Raw genomic sequence first — 15,493 nt, 5'->3', positions numbered from 1 at the left:
ACACACACCGTGCCTGGCCAAGAAATAGTCTAGCACATAACTTCCCATGAAACCACGACTTCTTTTACACTTTTTACTGTTTTTCTGTTTACACTTCTACACATACAGTATAATGTGTTAATAATTGAGCTTTTAAGGTGTTGATAGGTGGATTTCTTTGCCTTTGGGCAGAGCCAGGTTCCAGTTGTTATGTTAACCTAAGCTTACCATCTGCCAGATCCTTCTTCGTATTTACTGACAACAATGAAAGTGGTGTCAATCTTCTCATCAAACTCTTGGCCATAAAGCCAATAAGCACATTTCCCATAATGTCAACTTATTCCTTTAACGACTGGAATGAATGTGGTCCAATGGTTTAACTAGCTGCAGTAAAATCTCATTAATGCAGCATATCATTGGGCAAGGATACCTTGCAGTCAACATTTTGAGCAAGAATTGTGTAGCAGCTACCTAAAGTGACTGCTTAAGAGTCTATGATTTATGCCCCTGAAAGTGCAAGATAGCAGAAAAAGAAGAAGCAGAGAGAGGGGGGTGGTTAAGGTTTCTCTTCTCTCATTAATCGGATAGTTGGGGTTCCGAGGGGCACGTAAAGCTGTCGCTCAGACCGCTGATTTACACCTTCCTCCTCCCTGGCAGCCTCTTTCTTTCTCCAGCCCTCCCTGTCTAAATACACCAGTTACTGACAATTACAGCTCTCCTCTTTCTACCTCTCCATCATCATCACTATCCCCAGAGTCTGTCAGTCCATCTGTGCCCCTCCATGTATCCTTTTACATCCTTTTGCATGTCCTGTCAGCCTCTGGCAGATAGCGTCCTTTTCATTCCCCATTCCTCCTTTACATCGCTTTTTCTCTGAAGCATTTTTTTCCCATCCTCCCCCTTCCCTCTCCCTCTCCCTCCCGCTCCTCCTCTCACATTCTCGCCATCTTTCTCTCTACTCTCAACTCTAAACGGAATGAGACTGCAGCAGCACTAACTGCTGACTTGGGCTAATGCACAATTTTGTAATAATGTCTATTCGTTTAAGTCACCCAGGAAACACATAATGGTGACATTATTGTGCACGGCAGCCTGTTAGCCTGACCCAGTGAGGCTTTTGTCGTGGCCTGCATTCCTCCTCTCTCCAGCTCCTTACATCTAATGAACTAAAACAAGTCTGGCATGAAATCTCTATTGGAATAATTGGTTATTTATGTTTTTTTCACAACACAGGTCACTGAAGACTTGGAACAATGAGTACATTTAATTAAGTAAAAAGCAGTGTAAACATGTCTCTAAATATTATGCTGCTATTTTTCTCTTTTACCTGATTGACTAAAAACTAAAATTCACTCATTGAGACTTGCGTACACGTGCATTTAAAAGCACATGCGCTCACACACACAATCAATCAATCACACCAAAACCTGTGAGCTGACAGGTAAAAGGCTGTCAAAGATGCTTTTGTTGTGGTAATAACTCAGTCTTTTCTACAATCCTGTTGAAGAGAATGACCACAGACATTTTTTTTTTTGAGGGTTCTGAGTGCTAAATTACAGACACACTTATCTTATATATAAAAGCCTAACACTTGTGAGAATTGGACCAACTTCTCCTCCGGGTCATCCTTAAACTGGTGGATGAGACCAAACTCCTAGTTGATAAACATGATACTCAAAGCGAATTGAGGACACCGTTTGACACTCACTGTTAAGTAGGATGTACGCTAGGTTGGTTAACGGATAAGTTGTCATGGATGCGGCACAAATGAGGTGAGGCAAATGAGGAAAACATGAGGTGACCCCTCTTCTCCTTAACTAATCACTAAAACTGATGACGAACTGAATCTCACCTTACTTAACATCTAGAAACTTATGGTGCTTTCACACAAAACCACGTTTGGTTTGGTTTAAAGCTAGCCAGCACAAACTAATTTTTCTGTAAACCAACTAAACCAACTAAGAAAACTGCTTCTGGGTCTAAAGAGCAAAGTGAGAGCAAACACCGAAGGAGAAGGAAGACAGATAATCGCCAATACCTCATTCAGTGTCATCATGATCACTGTCAAAAGTTAAATATAACATATTTGAATATTGCTCATCAGGTACTTCCTTACAAGAAAACATTTTGTCTCTGTGTAATACATAATTATAAATAATTCCCCACAAAATCCCCTCAATAGTTTTAGTCTAATTAGATACACTTGTACATTTTTGTGTATTGAGGTTGGCAAGTGTCATTTTTAATTGTTGAACTTGAAGATCTGTTGTTTCCTACCAATTAACCACTGAGGACCGGATGCATATGCAACAACTGTAAAAGCAATTAAACTGCAAATTAACTGTAGAGTGCAAATGCTTTGAATGAGCTTTGGTTCCCAATTTCATATTTCTAGAGAAGTTAAATCATGATACGGAAATGTAATCCTCCCTATAAGAGAGGTTCCTTGTTCATATTAAGTACCCATTATTTTAACCAATGAACTACGATGTTTGGCACGGAAAAATTAAGAGATGTAGCTTATATTTGTGTCATGGAACAGAGAATAATTTAATAATTCACTTTTCATAAAGAATTCTGTAGCTTACATGAAGGGTAAGCAAGTGTTGCTGTGCCAAGCAAAGCAATTTGGTTTTTCATTTTGGGGTGTAATACATATGATTGGCAAAAGTCCAAAAAGCAGGAAATATATGGAGCGTCCGCATCCACCCACACACTAAATACCACCACACCATGATCATATACCACCCTCGTATATTATATTGCTTGCGTTCTGTGTGGAATGTGCGAGAAGCAATAATTCTACTGCTCTAGCGCCATATATAGGGCTGGATGTTAAGTTTTATCATATTAGTGGAGGGTATCTTCATGTAACTTACTGGGAAACTGAAGACCTGAGATTGTTAAATCTTTGTACTCTTCAAATAAGTGGTTTGTTGCACTACTTTTTTCGCTTTGCGACATCGAAATTTGTCTTGGCATGTGTGAAATAAAAGTAGGAAGGTCCACCTCAAGATGACTTGGTATCATCTCAAAATATTTAATATTGGTGCCAATATTACAAGTTACTTACTTAGTTTCAGTACCGATACCGGTAATTTTGTCAATACCTTAGTTTAAGGAATAGAAAACTGTTTTTAAAGAGAAGAATGCAAGAACTTTGTCTCAATAAAACACAGTCTAAACTTCTAAAGGAAATATTTGATGAAAGAATACAGCAAGTGAACAACACTAAGAACCTTGCAAAGTGTTTCATGATGCAAACTTCTTATTACTTGACAGTTTTCAGAGGGTTCAAAAATAATTCAAATCCAGCTGTGTACTGACAAACATGCCTTACAAATATGGAAATTACTAGAACACAAAGACACATTTTAGCTCACGAGTGTGTTTTGAAGGTCCAGGGGTTTTTAATGGTGTAAGCCATCTGGGCTGCTAGGAGGAGTCTCTGTGCTCTGTTTGCAAAAGGTCAGCTGAACCAGTCACAGCAGTATTTTGCCCAACACTACAAAATGTAAACATCTTGTCAGGTTCTTTAATAGTGAACTACGTATATGGTAAGTAGACTGTAAGTTACTTGAGTAACTGGGGTTGTGGAAAGGCCAAACTCGCCCCAGAGGCTGACTCGCCGTGAGCTGAACGCCACTGACCTAGATTAATACCAACCACAGCAGCGCCAGGACTATTAAACACACCCCGGTTTCCTGTATCCTGCCTTTCTGTCTGTGTGTGAAATGATTCCATCTGTCAGTCTCAGCTGGGCTGTGAGAACACCGCTGAACACTGCTGCCCATACACACACACACACAGACACATATATACAGACACCAAAAAACACAGACGTGTCGGCTGGGAACTGGGGCCAAGGTGGGTGTCTGGCTGCATCCAGCCTCCAGGGTGAGAGGGCTCTGAAAAACTCTGCCTGGCATGAAAGGCTCGAGGATGGGGAGCGAGATATGAGAAAGTGACTGTGGTCATGATGGTGCACGGCAAACCATCAAATGAAGAACTTTATTCATGAGGATTTAAAATAGCTGAAATGAACACAGAACATTTTGCAAAAGTGCAACCTGAAAAGACCTCTTTTCAATGACAGCACGCTTTGTCCCTCTACTCCACCTCTGATGAATACCGTGCTCGTGATAGTCTCTTTTCAGCCTCCGTATTAAGTCAATAGGTATATCATTGTGTTTGTGTCTGTCAATGTCTGTTTGAAGGTATGTGTGCCTGCTTGTGCATATGTACATGTGTATAAGGCAGGTTTATTACGCTGGCATGCGTCTCTGACCAAGGACAGCTGATATTCAATGGATACCAAATAGAAGGAACATAGAAAGCCAGCATAACCCTCAGCCACTTGTGAGCAAGAGCACATAGAGATGAAACTGAGACAAAAAAAAGAGACATGATAAGGGCACAGACACATTTGGATGCACAACTGATATTAAGAGGAAAAAAGGGGAAAAGAGCTTAGCAGTAGATAAAAAAGGAGAGAAGAGAAAGGTCAGGGATGAGGTTTGACCAAGGGAAAAAAGACACAGAAAAGTAGGTGAAAAGTGGAACCAAAAGCTATGTTTTTTGAGTTATTGGAAAAAAATGCAGTAGTTCAAACTTCCCCTGAGACTGAAAAAACCCACAAAACATATAACCTCTGTTCAAGTTTATCATCAATTCAGCTTGCTGTGTGCAGTGAAATGAAAAACTTTTCTCATGGCACATTCTGGACAAGATTAAAGATAAAAAACAAGCCCCCATAACAAGAGAAAGAAATGTTGAATATTACCAACGCCTGCGTAAAGTGACTGGTGCATGGAATTCACACGGTATTTCCCTTGGTACATCAATTTTACGACAAAAACAAAAAGATCTTTCTAGAAGTGCTGCATGTCTGAACGGCATAAAAGGACTTCTCCCTTTCTTCATATTCACATTTGGCTATGCTGCTTTTTTAAACAGCGAGTTCAGTATGGCTGTAGGTAAAACATAGACCTCATGCATCAGCAAAATCCCTGACAAGGCAATACCAATGAACTGTAGCTCTGTTATCGTACTAATGCACTCCCCTATCTCCTGAGTCCTGATGGCACTAAACTTCATTATTGGAAAAATGTTCACCTTAGGTCAAAATATGTTGGGAGCTATAAATAAAAAGCAGCATCCACGTTTAGTCTGGGAACAAAATCCTGTTCTGTCAGTGTTATATATTTATTATAGAGAGTTATGTCTCTGCTTGATATGTCAGATAGTATAAAGAATAAAAAGATGTTGAAAAATTGCAGCATACACATGTATAATACCTTAAAACAGCATTTGCTAAATCTGCTTCAAAACCCCATAGGGACACCTATTTCTAACCTAACAGATCCCGAGGGGAGTATTCACAGGGGACTGAGTAGGAGGGACTGAGAGTCTGTCTTCTCTCGGGCTCAGTGAAACATTAACCCACAGTAAATCCTTTTTGTTCAGGATCAGGAATCAAACAACTCCATACGGGTGAAAATCAAACATGTCTTTGTGCGAACAAGCTGACGAGTTGAGAAGCCAACCATCCCACTGAGCTTCTCAGCAGCCAAGAATCAAAGAATTAGCCTCGGGCTCGCCAAACATTGGTAATATCCATATTCATAATGGGGATAGCTGAGGCGATAGGACTCCACTGCTTGCAACGAGTGGATAATATGCCACTTTTCACCATAGATGAGTGATGAGAAGCAGGATGACAGCTCATCCTGTTTAATCTTTCAATACAGCAACAAGTAGATAACTGCTTTTTGTGTGACATTGTGTAAGCAGGTGTGAGTGTGTACCATTTTGATGTCCACTGCTCATTTAAATCAATGGGAAGTGCAGCCTCTCACTTAACAGTGTGGCTTAGGAGTCAAATGGTTTCATGGCCATCTGCCAGCTTTCCCTGTTTGGACTCCTGCCAGTATTTATGCAAGCAAAGAAGCTGTTAGATGCATGGAAGCTTGATAGAGTTTTAACCTGGACTGCAAGGATAAACGTATGGCATTAAAAAATAAAGCTTGGGTTTCCTGTTGGCCTAAGGGCCAAGTCACACCAGCATTAAAAACGGTGAAATATCATGGTGGAATCAATTTATTCCAACTTTGGTCAACTTTGACACACACATTCACAATAGCAAGCAGTTGTTGACAGTACTAACGTTTAAGCAAACAGAGAGCTAGAGAGTGGATGAAGGAGGACGCTAGTTTATTAGCTGTGTACAATACACTTTCATTCAGTACCTCACCAGTAGTTTACCCTGCAAGTTGTCCTTACACCAACAAGCTCCTACAATAAAATATTTCATGACAATGCACAGGTGAATTTTGCTGAGCCACTTTCTAGTTTGACCAGGCATTCAGTTCCTAGAGTCTCCAAAAGTAGAACGGGAGGCAGAGCCTTCAGCTACCAAGCTCCTCTCCTGTGGAACCGACTCCTAAGTGTTATTCGGGAGGCAGACACCATTCCCATTTTTAAAAGTAAACTTAAAACTTTCCTCTTTGATTAAGCTTATAGTTAGGGCCCTTAGCTATGTTGTTATTGGCATTCAATTTCTCTTAGAGCCTGCATGTACAGATAAGATTTTGATGATTTTGTTATGCTTAATGATGCTGCTATAGGCCTAGTCTGCCGTATCTGTGTCATTCATGTCTCATCAATGCATGTTATTAATTCAACTTCTTCCCCGGAGTTGTTCGGGCTTAGTGGTCTCGCAGGTCTCTGCCGATTGTGGTGGTGCCTGTTGCCGTGGTCTTGTATGACGCTTCCTGCTGCTATTAACACTATTACTCATATATACTATCACTAGCTTTATAATTATAAAATTTGTAGGCATAAAAACACCATAATTTGTATGTGTCATTGTATTGCAGCTGGTATTACCACTACTCATCATTGATCATATTTACCACTATATTGTCTCTCTCTGTCCATCTTTTCTCTCTTCATCTCTATACTTTTCTTCCTCCATACAGCTGGGTCTGTCCGACGTTCCTGCCTGTTAAAGGGAAGGTTTCGTTGCCACTGTGTGCTTAAAGGGGGAATTGTTGGATCTCTGTATAGTGACCCAACAATGTGGTCTATACCTACTCTGTAAAGTGCCCTGAGATAACTTTTGTTATGATATGGCACTGTAAATAAAATTGAATTGAATTCATGGTCTGAGATTCATATCAACACTATACAATAGTGACAAGAGAACAATTAGAAATCAAAAAAACAACTTTGATGCATGTCATTCTATACCTCCTGTGGCTCTCCACTAAGAAATACCCTCAAACTATCAATCAAAAACTGTAATAAGATAAAATAGAAATAATGACAGAGAAACTTTTTGTACAGATCCAGCCACATACTGTATGTTTCGAGTCAAATGTTGGATAGCAGCTCAAATTCAATACTAATCCTGACAATATTTATTGTCCTGTGTTCATACAGTGTAAAGCTCCAGGGCAAGCACAACTCTGAAACCAAATACTCCACAAGCAGGTCAAAGTCCAGTGAGATCCTTGTAACTTGTGGCTGGCTAATGCTAACAAAACAGCTCAAAATAAACTAAAGTCTCAACACCTCACTACAGGGCAGCTGAACCAGAGCCCTAGGGGCCATGTCTAGCAGCCTAGCTCTACCACAATGTATCAGCAAGCTTGTAAAACAAACTGTTGCATCATAATCATTGCGATAAAACACCACAGATGGCAGAATTTCAAAAACAGATTTCCTTGTGGATTTTTTTCTGGATATAAGGCTATTCTTTGTGCCCCTGTGTTGAGATAGTCTCCATGCTGCCATAAAAAAGGGTGATTTTTTTTTCTTCAAACTTCAGACTCCACATAATCAGTTAACAAAATGAGCTGATACACCTTCCAGGGGTATTAGAAGCAGCACTCAGACAGTGTGCCTGCATACTGAAAGTGTACATACTGCACTACTCCAGATTGAAACATCCTATTAGCCTGCACATTCACAAAGCCATTAGCATTTAAATATGCAGGAGCTGTGCCCCTTTCAAAATGCCATTTTTACTCTGCTGCAAGGAGAGTTCGCCAGTTGTCATAAACAACTTTTTTTTTTATTCAAGGACCTTTTCAAATGTCAGGGCCAATCAAACACAACACGACAGGTCTCTGGGTAGAGAAAAAAAATACAGCTCAGAGGGCAGAGAAGAAAAGCGGACTTATCATGCATATTCATGTGGTTGGAAGGTTCAATGACTGCTGTCTCTGAGAATTGTGAGGAGTGGCAAAACCGTTTGTGTGGTAAGAGACAGCTGGAAAAAAGTAAGCTTTTTACTCTGCCCAACCCCCCACCCCCACCATGTCCAAATGTCAATGTCAAAGACCGACAATGGCCAAAGCTATGTGTGGCCATAAATGACTCCCAAAACCCCAACTCCAACTCTTTTCCCCTCCCTTTCTCCCCGTCAGCAAATTTGAGCAGAAAAGTTTTCTCTGTGAAGTGGTGCTCAGCAGAATGGCAAACAAACAGAGCCATCTCTCCACTGGTCAGGGCCCACTTCAGCATTTTAGACATCTCTTTCAGTTTACAGCTTGCCTAACATCAGCAGGATGGATCCTCCTGACACATGTCTATGTCAGCTGGACTGGAATAGGGGCTCTGCTGAGACACAATGGACCCCCTCCACCTCCTCCTCCTCCTCATGCCCACCTCCCTCTGAGACAGGAGTGAGCGAGTAGGAAGGAAGGAACAAAAAAAAGCCAGAATTACCGCCTTGTGGTTGTGTGCCTCCGCCAACCAGTCAAGTAGCTGTTAATATCCATGTCCGACTTACATAATACATGTAGTGAAGACACGGAAGTAATTTGATAAAAGGCAGTAAGTATATATTTTGGTGAAACGTGGATGATTCACACACATCTTAAACCCGGCAGCACAGGAGTTCTATACAATTACCACCATTTCAAGATTAATGTCACCACTTCAGTGTCCGACCAAATGTCTCCCCTTCTGTTCCTGAGTTGTGGTGTTGAATAATTAATAGAAATATTATGATGTCACAGTGAAGCTGACCTTGGACCTTTTGAATATAATATGTCATCACTTCATCATTGTTTTAGACATTTATGTGAAATGTTGGTCATAATTAGTGTAGGAATTGTTGAATTGTAGTTTTGTGAGGTATGGAAATCTAACCCGTTCATTCTTGAGTTCAAGTGAACGTTTGTGACAAATTTGAAGAAAATCTTTCATGGCGTTCCTGAAATATCAGACAGACGGTCATGAATGTCGCTGACGTGGAGGCGTTAAAAAAAAAAAAAGGAACTAAAACACAATAAATATGCCTGTACTTTTAGTCTGTGTGTGTAATCCACTTCAGGAAACCTTACCAGCTCGGACACAGAGCTGCACGCCCCACTGGTATCTCCCTCTCTATCTGTTTTTGTCTTTCTCTCTCCTTCACTTCCTGCCTCTCTTCATTAGTCTCTGTCTTTCCTCTCTGGCTCCAGCAGGGCACAGTCATCCAGGAGGACAGTATTAGCTGTCAGCATTAACAACTAGCGTATCAGCAACAGCGGTGGCAACAGCAGCCGCAGAGTCGGTTTCATAACAATGCTCACAGAAAGCCTCTTCTCTGCCCCGGTGAGAGGAGCAGGCAGTCAGGAGAGTCTGCTGCGTGCAGATGGTGCTTTGTCTTTGCTAGTTCCTGAAAAAAATGACACGCAGACACAAACACAGGCACACATGTACGCACACATAGTTGGAAGACGGTACCACTATTCATTCCTAATACTCTGTGGTTTTTAGGAAAGTTAATGGCAGGTGTTTAAAGCTCTGGCTTTGCCGAGAGAAGGAAGAGGAGGTGAGTGGGAGAAGATCAACTCTTTTTTTTCCCCCTGCTGGCAAACGCACACACATGCTTTTCCATGTTGGAAAGACAGTATATTACATCCCTATTAGATCTGCGAGCTACATCCCTTCATCCATCCTCGTCCTCCCCCTCCTCGCTCCATCTATCTGGCATAATGTCCATGCATGCAGTTGAGAGCAATTAGGACTTCTTTGGAGGAAGATATCCAATCATTAAGGAGGAGCAGGGATTCCACAGTGTGATGGTTTACACCAGGTGGGAAGCTATCAGACAACCAAGTGGTGTGAGCAAACTCCCATGGTCATAAATACAGGGAACAGTAAACATCCTCCACGGCCACCATGCACTTTCCTCCAATAATACTGTATAATGAGTTAATAATTTAGAGAAATGCTCATTTATGCATCCACAACATACTGTACCCACACTCACTATAATGTAGTCATTTAAATGTTTGGCCTTTTTTTTTCAGCACAGGTGTTACTACCATTAAAAGATGGCTCTGCTATATTCGACTGTCTCAGTAAGCCATGTGAGCCAGCATGTACTGTAAAATATTCAGCCATCATTCATTTTTATTATTTACACCTCAGCTTTTCCTACTGTGGCCTGTCAAAATGCCTGTGAATCTGACAAATCTGCAAACTCATGTTTTATTTGCTCTAGCAGATACCTCCTGATCAGATATATTTCCACCTAACCAGGTACTGGTCGACAGTTGACCTCATATGGGGCGGGTTTAAGACCATGACTGGCAACCTGCTGATCCTATGTGGCGCACTTTACGCAAAATATACCAGCGACACTACGGCAAGCATAGACCGTTGACTTGCAGCTGATTTGAAACCTCCTTTGAAGTATTATTTGTAAAATCTGATGGCAAAAATGGCAACACTCGTTCACAGTCATATCGATGCTACTGTACACCATCACAGCTCATCACTGCATCACTGCACGCTAGAGACTACCTCTAATGCAACAATTTGCAATTTGGCCTGGGGATGTCAGGCTAGTCAAAATGTCAAAAAAAGTAAGTTTTACTTTTTATACTGTCTTCTGACATCATATAGCAGAAAAAAGTGTCAATCAAGTCGATCAACAAAAACGTTAATTGACAGATAGAAGATAATTTTTTTGCAGTTTTTCAAGCCTTTTTATTAGAGAGGACAGATATGAAATGGGGTGAGAGAGAGGGGGAGACATGCAGAAAAGGGCCGCATGTCGGAGTCGAACACACGGCCGCTGCCCCGAGCACCTTCAGCCTCTTCATCTGAAACATTCCGTGGTTTTTAAAATTTCAAAAGTTTTCTGATTTACTGTTTTATATAATTGGTAAATTGATTTGGTTTTGAGTTCTGGGAATAAAAAATAAGCAATTTGCAGACGTCACCCTGAGCTTTTGGAAGTTTGAAAGGATAATTGAATTATCAAAACATACTGCATCAATTATGTGCATCTTTTAATGACGTGCCAATGTGAGTTTTAGCTCAAAGAGAAAAATCTTCAAAGATCAAAGATCTTACGGAATTAAGATCAAAGCTTGATCCTAATTTTCTACACGAGCTGCAACACTCTTGAAGACTTCTAGGCGTTAAAGACTTGTAAAGTCTTGTAAAGACTTGTAAACACACCATGTGCAGGGAAATGATGCAGTACTGGTCAGACACAATACACCCAATAATGAAACTCAAATACAAGAAACAGTTATCTAGCTTTTCACTTTGGATTTAAGATTCAACATGCAGATATGATTCTGCAGTTTTATGTTTGTCTCGATTAAAAAATCGTAATGCTTTCAAATACAAGCAGTGGACTATAATTTCCTTGTTTTCTGGCCAGCTGAACTGAGAAATACTATTAAATACATTATTTTGGTTTGGCAAAGCTTACAAACAAGCTTGTAGAATGCCAATGTGGCAAAAGAAAGCTACAGTGGAGCTGTGAGAACATAAAAAAATAACTTCGGCTGCACTTATGAGCAAACTACTGAGGATGTTTCTATTTGTCCAAAATGTATCATATCAGTGTGGCAGACAAGGGTGCACAAGAGCACACTGGGCATACAGGTCTTATCAGTGAGGAGCATGAGACGCCTGCTTGTGTGTGTTGTATTCTACCACCACTCTCCCAAAACTATCCTTCACAACCACAAACAAAAAGTGGCTCCGAAGCAACAGAGACGAAACAAAGCAAGTTATAACAAGCGAGAAACAGGTGCTGAAAATGTGTGTGCACCAATTACATTAAACACACAGTGGATTCTAACGTGTCTGTTCTTTGAGACTTAACTATTACCAGCCAGCATGAGATGCAGTACAACCGTTGCTCAAAGAATAACTCCAGTACAACTGTTCCCTCATTGTAAATGCCTTTGAACACACTGTTCTCAATTTGCAAAGTGCACTGCTTCACAGAACACTCTTTGTTTTCAACATCAAAGCTTAGGGTTCAGTTTTAAGATATTGAAAGATCTTCGTGACAGAACTACAGCAGGACGCTTTTGAAAAATTCAAATATTTGATCATGAAAGTATGAAGAAGAAAAAAAGCTTAACTGACTAACTGAACTAAGAATTACTTAAGGAAAGATTCACAGCAGCCACGTCAAACCCTGGTCAATAAATCCTAAATCCTCCTTGCGCTGTGATTTTCCAAAGTCGTACAGTATGTCTGAGTGACATCAGGCTGTACATTTGCAGCTCCTTGCAGATGGCACAGTGTAATTTCACACCAATTACCTCCTCTCCACAATGCATAGCACAATCACATGACAGTAAAATCCTCTCAAACCAACTCCTATGGGAACTTTTAGAAGCCGTTAGTGGCCTGGCCATTATGGGAATTCTCAGAAGAGTTTGCAAGAGCTATTTCAGCAGCGTCCAAATTACTGTGTTAAATGGAGTATTAGACTCTGAGAATATGATTAACCAATTGTAATTGCTTTGCTTCTTCGACTTCAAAACAGGCATGCGCATGATTCAGATTATGTTCTTTTGTTTTCTCTTTATACGGACTTGGACATGGCCGCAAAGCGAGACAGTCTCACAGACTAAACATAGAATGCATTTTCTGTCCAAAGAATACCACATGCCAAATGAGCGAGTGGTGAGCGACAGTGAGAGCACCTGTGCCTTCAAAAACCATCATCTCTTCCTGCATCGGTGCACTTGCTCCCCCAGCTTACCTCTCCGCTATCTTGCATGTTATAACACAGCACGAGAACACAAATGAGTCCCTACAAAAGCATGTTGCACCGCGGATCAGCCATGTACAACAGTGCTCCGTACAAGCACAAATCATGTTCGTAATCACAGTACATCGACTCCACCAGTCACCAGGGAATATCTGTTGAGGCAAATGAGACTGCTGATTTCCAATACAAACACATGCACACACACACGTCAACACTGATAGCTACCATCAAGCACAAGCTGTATGCATGATATCATAAATATTAAAGCTTTGGTTTTGCATTTTCCTCCACTGCGATAAATCAAAAGACCTGATAGGAGCTGCCATGTACATTGCGATTCTGCCTGTGATGCGTTTGCCTTGGGAGGCCAGCTTTCATATCTGAACACATGCAAGCCACAAAGACGTGAGAGGAAGTTCAACCCCCAGTGGAGTTGAAGGCGGCGGATGAGGGGAGGGAGAGGTGAACAGGGAAACGCTGCAGGTGGGAAAAAAAGGGAAATCCCTGTAAGCAACGACAAACTTATCAGTACTGCATCTGTTGCATCAGTAGCAGCTGATGTATTTCTGAAGTACAGGCACTCCAGAATTTCTCAAGAGATGTGCTAATAAATGTTTTAAATGCAAACATTTGCCCCTGGAAGGGTGTGGACCACGGCCTAGCCTGCATATCATTAACAAAGGCCTTTTCTCGGAGGGCCGGCTCCACTCTAAGTTCCCTTGCCTGTTGTGACAATGCCCACAGGGGGAGAGCAGATGTCCGTTGCCAGCAGCACATCTGCATACAGCCTCAATCCCCACCCCTTCACTGGCCAGACAATGGAGCCGCCCTCCTCCTCCTCCTCCTTCTCCTCCACTTGAATGTTCTTCCACTGGAGCCTCCAAATGCAGTAAAAAAAAAAAAAAAAAAAAGAAGAAGAAGAGGGAGTGGAGAGTGGGGAGAGCTGAGAAGCAATGCCCCCCCTGCGTGTCAGAACTGTAAAATGGGATGACTGTTTCAAAATGTGCAGGTGCTCATATGGATGCCTGATTGGGCCACTGATTAAACACTCATTAATGAGGAGGCTGCAGATGACAAGTGAAGTTCAAATTGGGTTTGTTTGGTTGTGCACATGCTAGCCAGAAATGTTGCACAAAAACACACTTGCACCAAACTTTTCACCAAACTCTTTATTGATTTGTATTTTTGGAAAAAGGAGCTATCAATGTTTACCTAAAAAATTTAAAAAAGCACTCATAATTGGTGCCTTAATGTGTTCACCGTCACATTGTAACTGCCCAGCTCATTAGGAACTTAATAAAGCCTGTTCCCACATCACTATGAAGTGTGTCGGCTAACGTCTACTCCCACCCTCTCTTGTCCCTCCTTGCTGATGGCGCAGGGACACATGGACAGCAACGCGAGTATAGCTTTCAAAACTATACCCCCGTGGAGCACACACACACACACACACACACACACACACACACACACACAGAGAGAGACATTTTACACCACCTTTTGAAATAATCTTGAATCCTACCTCGACTGGATGTTTACTGAGAGTTCAAACGTCGGCTTTGGGGGCTCCAGAAATAGCATCGCAGGCTACGCATTTCAAATTCGCTTGTTATCTCGGATTTAGATAATGATCCACCTTTAGATGACATAAAAACTTAATCCTGAACGCAACGGGACAATCTCCGGCGCTGGGAGACGGTGCCTGGTGTCGGTTTTTACGGGGGGAAGTAGCGTCGGCTCTCGGTGTGCCTGGTTATCCTGCTGTTTACTTATACGCTTCATAAACACTCCTATTCTTTTCCTCCTGCCAGAATTGAGAGGTGTGTATCAGTTTGCTTTTCCTTTTTTTCTCTCGCTTTTTGAGTGAGGCGGAGCCTTTGCCCACTTCTCCCTCAACCCGCACACACACAAACACACACACACACACGCGAGCGCGCGCACAGCACACACGAGAGGCACTACTTGCAGTAGATGGAGATGGGACAGCAGGACGTTTCGAGAAGGGCGATTTGTGATTGTGTTATGTGTCCTTTTCGGTCATTTGAAGTGTTTGCCTATCCGAAGCACATTGATTTATTTTAACTGTTATTTTAGCAAAAAGTTAAAGATAAAAAAAAAAATCTTAATGGATAAATAGCCTACTCATGTAGCCAGGGGTGTGGCACCAAATTCTTGACCCTATACATAAGCAGTCTCTGTGGGCCCCAGTAGGTCTCTCAACCAATGTATTCAGCCAATTTATAATTTATTTTATGACACTAATTACAAACACCCCCCACCAACCTTTGGGCCCTGGGTAGTCGCCCAGTGCTTCAACCATGCATGTAGGATATTGGTTCTTATGATCAGTTCCATAGCTACTGAGGTCATTTTTGTTTGTTTGTTTTATTTGTTTAGTTTTGGCAATGGAAGACTAACTTAAAGTTCTAACTAACCTATATGAACCTACTGAATTGAGCTGCACCATTAACGTGAGGCACCAACTTC

General features: G+C 41.5%; 1 protein-coding gene across 2 annotated transcripts in view; it reads right to left on the bottom strand.

Moving 5' to 3' along the window:
* Positions 1–14,780, bottom strand: part of ctbp2a (C-terminal binding protein 2a) — a 61,288-nt gene extending 46,508 nt beyond the window's left edge. The window contains exon 1 of one of the 2 annotated variants that reach the window (XM_083922741.1): positions 14,504–14,780. The gene's annotated coding sequence lies outside the window, so the exon portion shown is untranslated. The remainder of the gene's footprint in view (positions 1–14,503) is intronic. The other variant, XM_083922740.1, reaches the window with a different exon arrangement.
* Positions 14,781–15,493: the final 713 nt, after the last annotated feature.

The sequence above is a fragment of the Echiichthys vipera genome, assembly GCF_963691815.1.
Source record: "Echiichthys vipera genome assembly, chromosome: 11".
Taxonomy (NCBI): domain Eukaryota; kingdom Metazoa; phylum Chordata; class Actinopteri; order Perciformes; family Trachinidae; genus Echiichthys; species Echiichthys vipera.
Note: the sequence above shows the minus strand (reverse complement) of the source record. Positions and strands in the feature narration are given on the sequence as shown.